At 39.9% G+C, this 17,559-nt stretch overlaps 1 protein-coding gene and 1 non-coding gene across 2 annotated transcripts in view; one reads left to right on the top strand and one right to left on the bottom strand.

Moving 5' to 3' along the window:
• Slc24a3 (solute carrier family 24 member 3) overlaps positions 1–17,559 on the top strand; it is a 558,530-nt gene that overhangs the window by 460,931 nt on the left and 80,040 nt on the right. The window lies entirely within an intron of this gene.
• On the bottom strand, positions 17,165–17,271 carry LOC123463081. The gene has a single exon (XR_006638693.1). It is a non-coding gene; the product is annotated as a U6 spliceosomal RNA (small nuclear RNA).

The raw sequence follows: 17,559 nt of genomic DNA on the forward strand, positions 1-17,559 counted from the left end.
GCTGACATCTCAAATACCCATCAACAGTGAACAGGTGAAAAGTGGAACCAACCATTGATGCAAGCAACACAGGAAGATGGCTCAGTGGATAAAGCACTTGCCATGCAAGGCTGAGGACCTGAGTTCTGAACCCCAGAACCCACATAAAGCTGACCACTATGGTACAGGTATCTGTAATCCCAGTGTGCCTTTGGCAAGAAGGGAGGCAGAGACAGTAGAATTTCCCAGAAGCTCACTGGGCCCAGCTAACCTGATATCCAGTCACAGCAGCGTGCAATGAGAAACCTTGCCTCAAACAAGGTAGAAGGCAAGGACTGACACCGGAAGTTGTTCTCGGACCTCCACCCATGTCATGGCATGCGTGCACACACACACACACACACACACACACACACACACACACACACACACACACACATAGGCGTATGCATAGTGAGCATAACATACAGACACAGAAACACACATACAATGTGATTCTACTTACATGAAGCCCTAGAACAGTGAAAGTCTTCTAAGATGATAGAAATCAGGTCCATTGCTGGATAGATGGGGTACTTGATGACAATGCAGAGGGGGGACATTTTTCAAGATGAAAGAAATGTTCTCGATAATATTGGAGGGGGGTACATACAAAATTTTTATAACTCATTAAATTATACATTTTATGTGAGCACACCTTATTGCCTGCAAATTAAACTTCAAAAATTATTTTACTTAAAAGCCAATAAACAAGTAAAATAGCATTCAACTAAGATAGAAGGAAATTAAGCTAGTCATATTCACAGGGTATGTGAGTAGAAACAAACACATTTTACTCTTTGTATTAGTGATGTGTTCTCAATCTCCAGACACAGCCTACATCCATTTATGGCTATGAAATGTACCACTTTTGATCAAAAGATTTCTCCCTTCTTCCAAAGTACTGCACTGTTGCTTCTCAAAAGGGACATTTACCTCCTAGGGTTAAATCCATCATTACCCAGAGTCAAGGAAAGCATGGTAAAAGTAATCTTAACATATTTCTGGAGGGTGGAGAAAAGATGTAATTGTATTGACCAAGAGCCTGAAAATACTCAGCCTGGAGCACTCAGGAAAGCACTGAAGAGTAACTAAGAGACCTGATTCCAGATACACTCTTAGAGCTGTAAGTACAAAGTCAGCAGAGGAGTGATGATGTATGAAACACTTGTTAGAGAAGTAGCATGCAGGGTAATTAATCAGAGTGCCATTATCAGGTCCTAGTATAACTAGTCACCCCAAACTTAGTGTCATATAACAAGAATGATTTAAGTCTGCTCAATGAGTGTAGGGTCCAAAAATTTAGACAGAGCACAACAAGATGATTGACTGCTGTGCTCCACAATGTCTAGGGACTATTCTAGAAGTCCTAGAAAATCTGGAGGCACATGGATAGACCTGGAACCATCTGAAATATTCCTATTCACATGTTTGACACTAGGACTGGGATGAGCTTCAGGCTTTGCTCAGCCCATACCCATCTGTGTCTACATGCTTTAGCCTTTCCATATGGCTTGGGTTCCTCTCACATCACAAAAGCCTCGGGTGGCAGGTTACCTTCATGGCAGCTTAGGGCTCTGCAAGTGTCAAAAAACAAAAAAGGTAGGTACCACATAGGCTTTATTGACCTAGCTACAAAAGTCACAATGCACCACATCTGACAAACTTCATGGGTCAAAACTTCACACATTTGCCCATATTCAAGAGAAGGTGGCAAAGATTCCAAATTCCCAATGAACTGAGTGTTAATGCATTTGTGATCTTAGTAAAAACAAACAGCTGTTCCATGGAACAGATGAATTGGTCCTCCCTTTTCCATCATCAACTGACTAGTGACTTTCCCAAGGCAGATCAAGAAGAATGGCTTTAAAGTGAATTAAAGTATGTCTAGGAAAGAGTGTGGCTGAGATAGGACCTGAGGTATCTCTGGGCCTTTTCAATGCCCAACCCTATAGAGGGACTCTTAACCATGAGAAGCATATCACATCCTCCTCTATTCTGGCTTTTGGGGCTATGAGCCTAATAACAACACTGATCAAATACCCTAACATGCCAGGAATTTTTGTCCACTTGTCTTTTCCTGACATACAATTTCTAGACCCAAGAGAAAATAAATCATGCACAAAGGACTAACATGAGACGAACTTCAGAATTTAACTGTGGCAACACTGAATGCCACAGGACAGTGGAATTGTACTTTGGGAAAAGTAATGAATTTAAACCTAGAATTTCATAGTTAACTAAACTCATAATTAAAGAAGAGATAAAATTATAATATTTTTCTAGGGCTAGAGAGATGGCTTAGCAGTTAAGGCACTTGCCTATAAAGCTAAGTGAGAGTAAAAGCTAAAAAATAAATTAACAAAATTAACACAGATGTCCAGTGAAAAAGAATCCCCAAAACCACTAAGCAATTAAGCCTAGCAATGAAATGATCCAAATATTTTTTAAATCATACCCTAAGATATTCAGGAGTAGAATTAATTGCTTTCCAACTCCAAGGTAAACAAATATACATGCAAGAAAGATATTGTGAATATACAGCTCAAACTGAGATATAAAATGTGTTTTACAATTTATTTAGTGTTGCCAAATGTATAGTACACGTCATTACAAAACTATGATTCAGACCTGCAACTAAGTAGCCAAGTGTAAAGGTCCAGATAATCTCAAATGGGTTGTCTGGGGAAATCCTTAGAGCGTTTCAGTAGATTCCTGTTCATCCTCAGATGTTTACTCTTAAACAGTATGCTTTCCAAGCTATAAAAATCCTTATTTAAGCTTTTTGTAAATTACCTTACATTTACACACTTAAGATGCATGGAGGCTGGGTTCAAATATAAGTACCTAAACCTGTCCTTTAGTTCCTTTTAAAAAATGTTTATTTTATTTTAAAAGAGAGAGAGAAAAGGGAGCAGATAGAAAGAATGTGTGCACCAGGGTCTCTAGCCACTGCAAACGAATTCCAGTTGCATGTGCCACCTTGTGCATCTGGCTTACATAGGTACTGGGGAATCGAACCTGGGGTCCTTTTGCTTTGCAATTGCACCTTAACCACTAAGCCATCTCTCCAGCCTCTTGGCCCCCTTTACAATAAAGCCTTTACTGTCTTTGTTCTCTGCTCTGTTCCTGATTGGTCTTTGTAAAACCCACATCACATGACTCCTCATCAATTCTATGGGGTTCGGTTCCTGCTCTCTATCCCTGTTTCCCTAGTGTTACTCATTTAATCTTTTAATTATATCCACATTGAATTTACATCCCTGTGCCAGCTCCTGAATGGCCTTTGTGTCATCCCATCTCACCACTGCATTGACAGGTTTTCAGGATGTGAAGGCCTGGCTAACATGTTTACCCTTGAGACACTGCACAGTCTTGGCCTATAGTCACTTTAGCATGAAAGGGTGTTGTAGACATTGTGGACAGATTAAAATGCTGTTTGCCACAAACAAGAAAGAAATAGGCAAGTAAGTGCTTGGTAACAGGATGTGGTGGAGAACACATGACAGGTAGGCTCATCACATTTCAACCAGAATACAGAGGGCAAAGAGAAAGTGGAGCTAAACTATAAAACCTCAAGACCCTCCCCAGTGCCTCACTTCTTCCAGCAAGGAACTGCCTGCAAAAGGAACCACAGTATTCTCAAACAGGATCACCAGCTGAGGACCAAGTGTTCAAGCACAAGAGCTAATGGAGGACATCTTACGTATCAAGTCGCAACATTCTGCCCCTGGCCCTCTTGGGCTCTTGGACATTTTATGATGCACAATATATTCAGTCCAATTTCAAAAATCATTATAGCCTTCAATAATCCCCATCATGCTCAAAAGTCCAAAATTTCTGCTGAGACTCAAGACAATCTCTTAGACCCTTCCCCCCACCCCTGCTCCCCGCTGAAGTCCCCCAGTGTAAACTGAAGTCCGGCTGGAAAGGGTTGCATAGGAAGTTCAGATGCATTTACACTGGTCATTTCCGTAGAATATGGTACCCTCCATTGACCCTTCCCACAGCACTGTGTCTCAGGCATGCTATAAAAATTCAATTTACATCATTTTCTGCTTCCTGGACACGTAGCATCCTGTCTTCATTCTCCCAGCACCACCATGACACAAGGTGACAGAAGCCAAGGTACAATCTACTGAGCCTCCTAGGAAGGAAAGCAGCATGGCAACAGCTCCTAAGATGACAGGCAGGTAGCAGGCTCAGAGACCAAACTAGATTGTCCTTCAGATAATAGATTTCATTCATCCTCATATAAGTACATAATCTCTTCTTATTTGGTTGGAATTTTTAACAGTTGTGGTTCTTTGGAACCTAAAGTCTCAAGTATATAGACATGTACTCATACACTGAACTATATCTCCAGCCCCTAAATATTTTTTTTTATTCTGATACAGGGTCTCATGAACCTACCTAGAAATAATTCTGTAGACCAAACCAGGCCAGACAGGACTTAACTTTTTGGTCCTCCATCCTCAGCTTCTCAAGTAGCTTGGATTGGAGGCCTGCACAGCCATATCTGGCTTTCATAAAAGTACGTAATTTTTAGATTAACAAGTGTGTCACAACATTGGACCCACTGGAAAAATTACATTCCTAACACACTGTTTGACACTACAGTGAGTAATAGTCACTTACTAGCAGTAATAATTTAACTGCTATCTAGTTCTATACTTAGAGTCAACCCTTAGATTAAACATAGACTATTTAAAGATGCTGTTAAACTACAGTGTAAATATCTTGGTTTTGACAACGTAAAAATCAAGTTATGCATGAGAATAGTTTAAAAGTAGAAAGTGGGCACTCAGGCTGTAATGCAGTTGGTAGAGTGCTTGCCTGGCATATACAAAGCCATGGCTTCAACTTCCATCGCTTCATAAACTGGGCATGATTGAGCATGCTTGTAATCTTAGCATTGGGAGAGTGGCAGCAGAAGGATCTAGAAGTTCAGGATCATCCTCAGCTACATAGTGAATTAAAGGCCAGCCTGTGTACATGAGACTCTGTCTCTAAGTATATAAATAGTAAAACAAAAGTAGATGGTGGGGTGAGTAGGTGACTGGAAGATAGAGATGTTAACATAATTATACTACCTATCATGGAATCAAGGGATATTCCTGGAGGCTGGTTGTAATTGTTAAATTTTATTGTCAACTTGATTATATTAGGAATCATGTAAGAGACATGCCTCTTGGGTGTATCAGTTGGAGCATTTCCAGGAAGGGTTAACCAAGGAAAGAAGTCTTTGCCTGAGAGTGGTAGGCTACATAAAAAGATCTAAGAGAATACTGGGCTGTGATACACACTGGTGCCTGCATCTACCCTGTTGCTGTTATCCTTCAGACATTGGAACCCACCTTCATGAGCCTTTCAATGTGGACTGAAAATGAGTGGATCTCTAGGAACCCTACAGGCTTTTAGTGCATCCAGCCTCATAGACTGAGCAGCTACCTGGTTCTCTGGGTGTCTAGCCTGTCCTATAAACTAATCTAATAAGCCTCTTTATAATACATAGTCATTCTACTACGTCTGTTCCTGTAAAGAATCTTGACTAATGTACTAATGGAATGTAAAATAGAGAGAGAATCTTCTAATATATCTTAGCTATAATAAAAATAGCTATTGGACTTCCAGTTAAGATGGTGGTATAGGTACCACGCCAAAGCAGCCTAGGGAGAAAAAAAATCAAACAAAAAACAAAACAGCAAAATACACACTTTTACTAAAAAGTGAGGTGTATAGGAAATTGAAAAATAGCAGAGAAGTAGGAGAGATTCAGAGCAGCCAGAGCCCACACAGGCCAGCAGAAGCGCCTTCAGCAGGTCCGCAGACTGAAGCGTGGCAGTGCAGCAGCCAGCCAGCTGCCAGGCTCGGCTTGAGCTGAGGAAAAGCCAGGTGAGAGGAGTTTCCACTCACACCAGAGCTCTCCGCAAACTCAAAAATGTGAAGGGAGAATGGCAGTGAAAAACGGAGGAGCAGATCACAAGGTAGAAGAACACGTGGAACAGCAAGAGAACTAGAGCAGCATCAGCAGCCTCCCCTCCCCCACTGCCAGTACCCAGCTCCAGCAAACAGAGCAGCTGTCCAGGGACCCGGCCACGCCAACTTGAACCGACAGCAGGACTCAAGCAGGAGCAGAGGTAACTGGCATAACACCAGGGAAGGGTCTCTCCTGGTCACAACTGACTTGGAACCCTCAATAGAACAGAAATCTTAACCTCCTTGTCAGGATTAAGGGAGTGGGTGAGGCTCCACATAGCCTAAGGGAAAGACGGAGGATTTGGTTGTCATAACGCCTACACTTGGGTAAATACTCCGTGTTTTTCATTGAAAGTGTACATTGTTTAGTTAAATTTTAGAAATTATCTGTATCTGGTTCCACTCAGCCTACTTGAACACTCTCATAGCAGGCAAGCCCAACAACTAGGATCACTTTTGTAGATACCCTGAGAGTCTTGAGAGCCACACCTAGCGCCTTAAGCTACTACCCTGAAGTTATATAACATCAGATAGATTAATACATCTAATAATACCCACCTACCTAGAAAATCCAATCATTAAATAATCCAGGATGCAAAAATATATACATTATAACACAAGAAACACCAAAAATTAAGGCAATATAAATCCACCAAAAGGTATTAATGCATCAAAAATGGCCTCCAGTGAGAACGAGTTAGAGGAAATGCTTGAGAAAGATTTCAAAAGAATGATTATAAATATGTTCAAAGAAGTCAAAGAAGAAATCAAAGGAATGAAAGAGGAAATCAAAGGAATCAAAGAAAACACAGGACACCAATTTAATGAAATAAAGAGGTCAATACCAGACATAAATAAGGAAATAGAAATAATAAAGAAAAACCAGTCAGATTTACTGGCAATGAAAAACACAGTTAATGAAATAAAAAAAAAACTATGTAGAAAATCTCACCAGTAGAATGGATGAAGGAGAGGATAGAATATCTAAGCTAGAAGACCAGGTGGCAGATCTAATATAGTCCAACAAAGGGAAAGACAAACTAATAGAAAAGTATGAATGGGAATTTCAAAATATTCACGACACTATGAAAAGATCAATCATAAGAATTCAGGGCATAGTAGAAGGAGAAAAATTTCACTCCAAAGGCATAGTAGGCAGCTTCAACAAAATCAGAGAAGAAAACTTCTCCCAAATTGGGAAAGAGGTGCCAATGCAGATACAGGAATCCCTTAGAACCCCAGCCAGACAAAACCTGGAAAGAACCACTCCTCGCCACATTATAATCAAACTACCAAACACAAAAACCAAACAAAAAATATTGAAAGAAAAAGAAAGAGAAAAATCAAGTTACCTACAAAGGCAAGCCTATCAGGATTACAGCAGATTACTCAACACAAACTTTAAAATCTAGAAGGGCATGGAGTGATATATTCTAAGTCCTGAAAGTTAACAACTGTCAACCAAGGTTACTTTATCCTACAAAGCCATCCATTCAAATAGACGGAGAAATAAGGACATTTCATGACAAAAGCAGGCTAAAAGAGTATTTAAAGTCAAAACCAGCTCTACAGAAAATACTTGATAGAATCCTCCATGCTGAAGAAAAAGAAAACCACACATATAAGGAACCAGGAAAAACAAACAATATTCAAATACTAACTAACACAAGAGAGCAAAGGTAAAACTGGAAGAACTACAAAAAAAAACAGCAAAAATGAATACACACCTTTCAATAATATCTCTTAATAGCAATAGCCTCAATGCCCCAACGAAAAAGAATAGGTTTGCAGTCTGGATTAAAAAGCAGGATCCTTCAATTTGTTGCCTCCAAGAAACCCACCTTTCTACAAAGGATGGAAACTATCTTAGGATGAAAGGTTGGAAAACAGTGTTTCAAGCAAATGGACCTAGAAAACAAGCAGGGGTTGCTATCCTAATATCTGACAAGGTAGACTTCAGTCCAACATTAATTAAGAAAGATAGAGAAGGTCACTTTATATTGACTAAAGGCACCCTTCAACAGGAGGACAGTACAATCCTAAACATACATGCACCTAACATGGGGCCCCCAAATTCATCAAAACAAATGCTACTGGAACGAAGGTCACAGATAACACCAAAAACAGTGGTAGTTGGTGACTTCAACACCCCACTCTCATCAATTGACAGGTCATCCCAGGAAAAAATAAACAGAGAGACATCTGGACTAAGTGAGGTCATAGAAGGAATGGACCTAACAGATATCTACAGGACATTTCATCCAAATGCTGCAGAATATACATTCTTTTCAGCAGCACATGGAACATTCTCTAAAATAGATCATATATTAGCATACAAAGCAAATCTCAACAAATACAGAAAAATTGAAGTAATGCCTTGCATTCTATCTGACCACAATAGAATCAAACTACAAATCAATAGCAAGAAAGGCTATGGAGCATACACAAAATCATGGAAATTAAACAATGCACTACTAAATGATGAATGGGTCAATGAAGAAATCAAGAAGGAAATCAAAAAAATTATACGTCAAACAATAATGAGAACACAACATACCAAAATCTTTGAAAGACAATGAAGGCAGTCCTAAGAGGCAAATTTATAGCTTTAAGTGCCTACATTAAGAAATTAGAAAGGGGGCTGGAGAGATGGCTTAGCAGTTAAGCGCTTGCCTGTGAAGCCTAAGGGCCCCGGTTCAAGGCTCGGTTCCCCAGGTCCCACGTTAGCCAGATGCACAAGGGGGCGCACGCGTCTGGAGTTCGTTTGCAGAGGCTGGAAGCCCTGGCGCGCCCATTCTCTCTCTCTCCCTTTATCTGTCTTTCTCTCTGTGTCTGTTGCTCTCAAATAAATAAATAAAATTTTTAACAACAAAAAAAAAAAGAAATTAGAAAGGGTGCAAGTAAACAACCTAATGCTTCATGTTAAAGCCTTGGAAAAAGAAGAACAAGGCAAACCAAAAGTCAGTAGATGGGAAGAAATAATAAAGATTAGGGCAGAAATTAATGAAATAGAAACAAAAAGAAATACAAAGAATCAATGAAACAAAGAGTTGGTTCTTTGAAAGGATAAACAAGATTGATAAACCCCTAGCAGATCTGAACAAAAGAGAGAAGAGACACAAATTAATAAAATTAGAGATGAAAAAAGGTAGCATCACAAGAGAAGCCAGAGAAATTCAAAAAATCACAGGGACATGCTATAAAAGCATATACTCCACAAAGTCTGAAAATCTGAAAGAAATGGATGATTTCCTTGATTTATATGACCTACCTAAATTAAATCAAGATGTGATTAATCATTTAAATAGACCTATAACAAGCATGGAGATCTGAGCAGTTATCAAAAATCTCCCAACTAAAAACAGCACAGGCCCAGAGGGATTCACTGCTGAATTTTACCACACCTTTAGGGAAGAACTAGCACCAGTGCTTCTTAAGCTTTTCCATAAAATAGAAAAAGAAGGAATTCTACCAAACTCCTTCTATGAAGCCAGCATCATGCTGATACCAAAACCAGGCAAAGATAGAACAAAAAAGAAAATTACAGACCAATCTCCCTCATGAACATAGATGCAAAAACTCTCAACAAAATATTGGCAAACAGAATACAAGAATATATCAAAAAGATCATTCATACTGACCAAGTAGGCTTTATCCCAGAGATGCAGGGATGGTTCAATATATGCAAATCTATAAATATAATACATTATATAAATGTACTGAAGGACAAAAATCACATGATCATCTCGTTAGATGCAGAGAAAGCATTTGACAAAATCCAACATCCCTTCATGATAAAAATTCTACAGAAGCCGGGTATGGTGGCACACACCTTTAATCCCAGCATTCAGGAGGCAGAGGTAGGAGGATTGCAATGAGTTCAAGGCCACCTGAGATGACAGAGTTAATTCTAGGTCAGCCTGGACCAAAGTGAGATCCTACCTCGAAAAACAAAAAAAAAAGTTCTATAGAGACTGGGAATAGAAGGAACATATCTCAATATAATAAAGGCTATTTATGACAAGCCTACAGCCAACACATTACTAAATGGGGAAAAACTGAAGATTTTCCACTAAAATCAGGAACAAGAAAAAGGTGTCCACTGTCCCCACTTTTATTTAATACAGTACTGGAAGTCTTAGCCATAGTAATAAGGCAAGAGACACACATAAAAGGGATACAAATTGGAAAGGAAGAAATCAAGTTATCATTATTTGCAGAAGACATGATTCTATATATAAAGGACCCTAAAGATTCTACCAGCAAACTGTTAGAGCTGATAAACACCTACAGCCATGTAGCAGGATACAAAATAAATACACAGAAATCAGTAGCATTTCTATATATGAACAGCAAACGCACAGAGAATGAAATCAGAGAATCACTCCCATTCACAATTACATCGAAGAAAAAAAGTACCTTGGAATAAACCTACCCTAGGAAGTAAAGTATTTGAACAATAAGAACTATAAAACACTCAAATGAGAAATTGCAGAAGACACTAGGAAATGGGAAAACATCCCTTGTTCCTGGATTGGAAGAATCAGTATTTTGAAAATGGCAATCTTATCAAAAGCAATCTACACATTTAATGCAATCCCCATCAAAATTCCAATGGCATTCTTCATGGAAATAGAAAAAAACAATCCAAAAATTCATTTGGAATCACAAAAAACCTCGAATATCTAAAATAACACTGAGCAACAAAAATAAGGCTGGTGGTATCACCATACCTGATTTTAACCTATGCTACAGAGCCATAGTAACAACAACAGTGTGGTACTGGCACAAAAACAGACATGTAGATCAGTGGAACAGAATAGAGGACCCAGATGTAAGTTCAGGCAGCTATAGCCACCTGATATTCGATAAAAAGGCCAAAAATACACATTGGAAAAAAGACAGCCTCTTCAGCAAATGGTGCTGGGAAAACTGGATATGTATCTGTAGAAGGATGAAAATAGATTCTTCTCTCTCTCTCCATGTATAAGAATTAAGTCCAAATGGACTAAAGACCTTAACATCAGACCTGAAACTCTGAAATTGCTAGCAAAAAAGTAGGGGAAACCTTTCAACATATTAGTCTTGGCAAAGACTTTCTGAATATAACCCCAATTGCTCAGGCAATAAAACCACAGATTAACCACTGGGACCTCATGAAATTACAAAGATTTTGTACTGCAAAGGATACTGTGAATAAGGCAAAGAGGCAACCTACAGAATGGGAAAAAATCTTTGCCAGCTATATATATAATAGAGGATTAATATCTAGGATATACAAAGAGCTCAAAAAGTTAAATAATAAGAAATCAAACAAGCTAATTAAAAATGGGCTATGGAGCTAAATAGAGAGTTCTCAAAAGAAGAAAAATGGATAGCATATAAGCATCTAAAAAAATGTTCTACATCCCTAGTTATCAGATTATGCAGACTGAAACTACATTGAGATTATATCTCACTCCTGTCAGATTGGCTACCATCATGAAAACAAATGATCATAAATGCTTATGGGGGTGTGGAAAAACAGGAACCCTTCTACACTGCTGGTGGGAATGCAATATGGTCCAGCCATTGTGGAAATCAGTGTGGAGGTTCCTAAAACAGCTAAAGATTGATCTACCATATGACCCAGCTATAGCACTCCTAGTAATATATCCTAAAGACTCATCCCATTTCGTTAGAAGTACATGCTCAACTATGTTTATTGCAGCTCAATTCATAATAGCTGGGAACCAGCCTAGATGTCCCTCAACTGATGAGTGGATAATGTAGATATGGCACTTTTATACAATGGAATTCTACTCAGCGCTAAAGAAAAATGAAGTTATGAAATTTGCAGGAAAATGGATGGATCTGGAAAGGATTATACCAAGTGAGGTAACCCAGACCCAGAAAGCAAAGTGCCGCATGTTCTCTCTCATATGTGGATCCCAGCTACAGATGATTGGACTTCTGTGTGAGAAGGAAAAAACTCAGTAGCAGAGGCCTGTAAGTTAAAAAGGAGATATAAAGGGAAGAGAAAGGAAGAGAGGAGGGTACTTAATAGGTTGGCATTGTATATATGTAAGTAGAAGAATAGATTATTGGGGGTGAAAAGGCCCGAAGTGAGGTCAGGGTAAGAGATTGAGTAAAGCAAAGGTGGAGGGAGAGGTAATCAAAATCTAAGAGGATACAAATAAATCATATGGAATCATCTGGTTTTGGACAATGGAGCACTCAGGAGCCATAGATCGTTGTTAGAAAATTTTCAGTGCCAAAGATGGGATACCTCCAGTGAGTTATTGGCCAGGGAGGTCCCTGATGCCCCCAAAACATTATATGCCATTGCCAAGGCCTTGGTTTCCCACCAGGAATATATGGTAAGACCCTATTGCTGAAGACTCCACATACTTGGGCTGCAAGGCCCCTGAGAAATCCTGCTGGAACTGAGCTGATAACCTCCTTCATGTAGACCATCTGACAGAAAGCTGGAAGAAGCCATTCTACATGTAGTTCAATGGGAGAAAGTGAACGTACTCAACAGTGGACACTGCAAGCCTTATAATTGGCCAGCCAGGCCAAATGAGCCAACGGGTGCAATAGTGGAAATGGTGGAAACAAACTGCCCTCTAATTGGACTGGAGGCCCACTCCATGGGAGGGAATACATCCCTGATACTGAAAACTTAAACAGGGGTATTCATGAGCCTTAGGGGTGTAACATCTGCTGATGTCTAGATAAATGTATATACTATGCTTATCAAACTGCCCAGTAAGCACTTCTCTTAATATTTATATCTTTATATTAATGCTACTCTCACTTTGGGTAGAGAATCTTCTCTTTTCAGATGGCAGTGACCTTGGGACAACTCAGAAGCTATCATAGTGCTGGAAAGAAGTGACTGGAGTACTGAGTAACATCTTGTTCACACCTTCCAAGGCTCAGGGTCTAATGCGGAAGAGGTGGCAGAAAGAATGTAAGAGCCAAAGGAAGGGTAGGACTCTTTACAACATGCTCCCTCCAGACATGAAATAGCCTGGATATCCATGACCTCATAGTGCCTGATACTACCTAAACAAGACCATCATAAGAGGAGGAAAAGATGATGACATCACAATAAAAGAGAGACTGATTGAGATGGGGATGGGATATGATGGAGAATGGAATTTCAAAGGGGAAAGTGGGGGGAGGGATGGTATTACCATGGGATATTTTTTATAATCATGGAATGTTAATAAAAATTGAGAAAAAAAAAGTAAAATGAACATCAATATGAAAAAAATAGCTATCAAATATTAGATGTATGAAAGAAAATGGTGAAAGGTATGAATTAACTAAACTTTTAGTTCACATAGTGGGACTCAGTAGATATCTAAAGAGGATAAAATCTAGAATTATTAAGATTTTTTTAATTTGGCATTATATAAATTATAATAAAACAGCCCCAAAGTGAAAATAGTTACAAGTATGATAGCTCTGAACCACAGAAAGGGTAAGTTAATGAGCAGCTTTTTTCATTACAGAACCTTAAGTACTATTGAGTTTTTAACATGTCAATTTAATTTTTTTATTTAAGAAGACGATCCTTAAAATACTCCTAGGAAAGAAATTTCAAGTGTCCCAGGGAGGAGGAGGGGAAAGAGAGAAGAAGGAAAGCAAAGACAAGAGCTGTGGCTGGCTATACAAGTGCTATATTAAAGTGCTTGCCTGTGAAGCCTAGGGACCCAGGTTTGATTTCCCAGTACCCACATAAGCCAGATGCATAAGGTGGTGCATGTGTCTGGAGTTTGTTTGCACTGGCTAGAGAACCTAGCATGCTCTCTTTCTCTCCCATAAATAACATATTTACTGTACATTATATGCATTTATTAAATTGCAAGAAAAAAAAAGAAAGAAAGTTAAAAAATAACCCAATTTTAACAAATTGGGTCAAAGTTGGGATACAAAGGAGCATGAGTCACCTCCTCAGGGAGGGGTTGGGTCTCACAAGCCTGTTCACCATTCATGATGAAATGGTGACAAGCTCAGTCTTGTGTGAGTAACCACAGCTACTGTGAGTTATGAGGGCAATGGCTGTGTCGTGGCCAGAAGACAGCATCCCGCGGCAGTCCTGCCCGTCCTCTGGCTCTCACGTCCTCTCTACCCCCTTGTCAGTGATGTTCCCTGAGCCTCTGAGGGGGTGATACAGACTACCATTTAGAGATGAGCACTCAGCATCACTTATTCTCAACACTTTCATCAGTTATATGTCTCTACAGTAACGACTACCCACTGGAAAATGAAGCTTCTGTCACCAAAACTGAAGGCAGCACTGTGCGCATAAACATAAATATTTAGAAGGCAGTTTGACAACATGTTCATTTAGCAAGACAATACTAGTAGGTTCCTCCAGAGGGTCTCCCTAGCCACAGGCCTTTGGCCAGGTTTATAGGACCAAGCATGAACTCACTCTCTTGGAGCTGGCCTCAATTCAATCAGAAAGCAACTGGCTAGCCTCATAACCATCATGGCAACTGTTGTACCAGGGGACACATCTGGCCTCGCAGGTCCAGTTGTACAGAACATGGAGCCTATCCCTGAGTAAGACTGTTGATCTTTCACTCCCAGCAACCTGCATAGCATCTTCCTGCATTATGAAAATGAGCCAGTAGGCAGGAAGCTTCCATTTCAGGTGCAGCTTGATTTCCTTATGTCCTGAAACCAAACCTTGTGCTGTTGTCCACATCTGGATCTTACCATCTAGTTCTGGGAAACAACCAAGAGCACTGACAAAAAGCTTTAGTACGTGGGTGGTTTGTGGCAGACTTCTTTCAGGTCATTCATATTATTTTTAAGGTTTATAATATAGAAGACCTATATATTACAGTGGAGTTTGAATATAAAACCAGATAGGACTAGGAAAAACTTATGAAAAATCAATATATGGTTACATACAAGATTGGGGGTAATTTATATTCATCCATAAGTATTTTTGTTTCATTTGAAGGGAGATATATTTAAAGGTAACTTGTCTATACTTCTGTCCCATTTCAAAGCTCCAGGCAATGATCATATTTCTCCAGTCTTGTGACGAAGGTGTAATGATGCTCTATCATTTCTGAGGCAGGACCTTGCTGAGCAAATCTGGAGGAATGGCTACATATTATCTGGACCTAGTTGATTTCTAGGATCTGGTGAGGTGAAAAATCAGCTACAAGGGACCAGTCTTGTGGGCTCCAGGAATACAGATTTGGCTCAAAACAAAGCTGCATCTTGCAAACTGTGAGCCTTACTAAGCCTTACCTCACTCATCTGCAAAATAAGAATACTTAAAAAAAAAAAAAAGCTTGAAAAGTGCTTGGTGCAATGTTTTGACATAGACTCTAACTTTTTTAATGTTATTTTTGTTTGTTTATTAGAGAGAAAAAGAGAGAGAGGGAGAGAGGGAGGGAATGGACACACCAGGATCTCTAGCTACTGCAAACAAACTCCAGATGCATGTGCCACCATGAGCATCTGGCTTACATAGGTTTTGGGGAGTTGAACCTGAGTCCTTAGGTTTTGCAAACAAGTGCCTTAACCACTAAGCCATCTCTTCAGCCTGATTCTAACTTTTAATTTGACTACTATGGTCAGGCATGATAGCACATACCTTTAGTCCCAGCACTTGGAAGAAGAGCTTCTGTGAGTTCAAAGCCAGCTTGGGCATACAGAGTAAGTTCCAGGTTAGCCTGGGCTAGAGGGAGACTCTACCTCAAAAAAAAGGAAGGGGGAAAGAGAGAGAGAGAAGGAGACTGTACCTCAGCCTAATCCAGTATTAGGCTATTTCCAGGCAGTCATGGTACCTCAGGCCATGACCACCTGGAAATAGCCCAATGCTGCATTCCAATGACCCCAAGTCATCCAGACAGTTAATCTCTTTCCTGAAATGAGATAAACACTTATGGTTAAAGCCTCTGTTTGCCAAAGCTCTTTCTTCCTAATGCATATATGACCAATACTCCTTTCTTTGCAAAGTCTTAGGATCTCATCCATCTTCACATGCATTCTCTCTCACACATTGTTGAGGATCTGATATGAGGCACTATTACTGTTCCAGATGGGAAATAGAAATGGGACTGAGACATGCGATATGTACATGCCTGGTCAGGTAGTGCTATGAGGATGAGGATGGGGAGAACCTGGACCCCCCTGCCACATGCTCTGAAAAGTCATCAACACTCTTACCAGTGGTGCTGCACACTGGACCTTTGAGGCAACATGTACCTCCTGGTACAATGATGGCATGATTGTTATGGGGCTAAGCAACTGCTTTCTGGTTGAAATTGAGGCCCTCTCTACAGGAGTGAATTCATGCTTGGTATTGTATACCTGGTCAAAAGCCCATGGCAGGAGAGGTCATAGACCCTGGGGAGAACCTAGGAAGAGGCTGAAACAAGACTGAAATCCCCTTCTCTCGGCTGCCCCTAAACAGTAGAGTTATAATACAACCTAAGTATATAACCCTATTATACCTGCCACTGCAGTCTGATTAATTTCTAATTCTGTGAATGGCTAAGGTACCAGCTCATCTCTGCCTGTACACCTTTTATTTGCAAACTGAAAACTTAGATTAAATATTAGATAATATAACCTCTGTCTAAAAGTTATTCAACTGTTCAGACAGGGTGGCTTTTTTTTTGGATGGTTGATTTATTGGTTGTGGTAGCCATCCAATTCCATGACTGTCTGCCTTATTGTTTAATACGGATCAAACCTAGATGTATTATTGGTGCATTACCACCATGTTTTAATTCTCAATTTGTTTAATGTTTGGGAGGATAATATCTTACAAGTACACATTATGAAATGTCCTTATGCTCAGTTTGCCCTGGCTGCAGGATTAATTCATGCCCCACCCCCTGGCAGTTACAGAAATTGCTTAAAATAGATTAGCTGCAAATCAACTGAAGACAGATAAGCTTCAATGGCATAACAACCAGTATTTCTTCGTATAAAATAACTACCACTAAAAGATGACCACAGCCTGTATCCTCACCCAAGGGAAGACAGGTACTCTCTTCTGACCTGGAACCCACCAAATACCCAAAGGATTTGGGCTGGGAGAGGGAGTGTCCACCCATATTTGTTCTCTGCCCACATACTTTTCATTTTAAGTCACACTAGCTCATGGCAAAACTACAGGTCTCTTCTTTGTCAAACACTAAGTAGAAATCTTCATCGTTTCACGAATTTGAGTGTCATCCTTGTGCAGGGGCCATGCTAATCTTCTCTGCATTGTTCCAATTTTAGTAGATGTGCTGCCAAAGTGAGAACTTTTTTTGTTTGGTTGGTTGTTTTTTCGAGGTAGGGTCTCACTTTAGCCCACGCTGACCTGGAATTCACTATGTAGCCTCAGGGTGGCCTCAAGCTCATGACGATCCATCTACCTCTGCTTCCCAAGTGCTGGGACTAAAGGTGTGCTCTACCATGCCCGGCTGTGAAGTCCTCATTGTTAACATGCACAGCTCCTTCTCCTTGTGATGTGTTAATTGATAAAGCCAGAGAAGCTTGGATTTTTCCAGGTGTGAAATGGAAACTTCTAAAGGCACACTGAAGACTGTG

Source organism: Jaculus jaculus, chromosome 8, assembly GCF_020740685.1.
Source record: "Jaculus jaculus isolate mJacJac1 chromosome 8, mJacJac1.mat.Y.cur, whole genome shotgun sequence".
In the NCBI taxonomy this organism is placed as follows: domain Eukaryota; kingdom Metazoa; phylum Chordata; class Mammalia; order Rodentia; family Dipodidae; genus Jaculus; species Jaculus jaculus.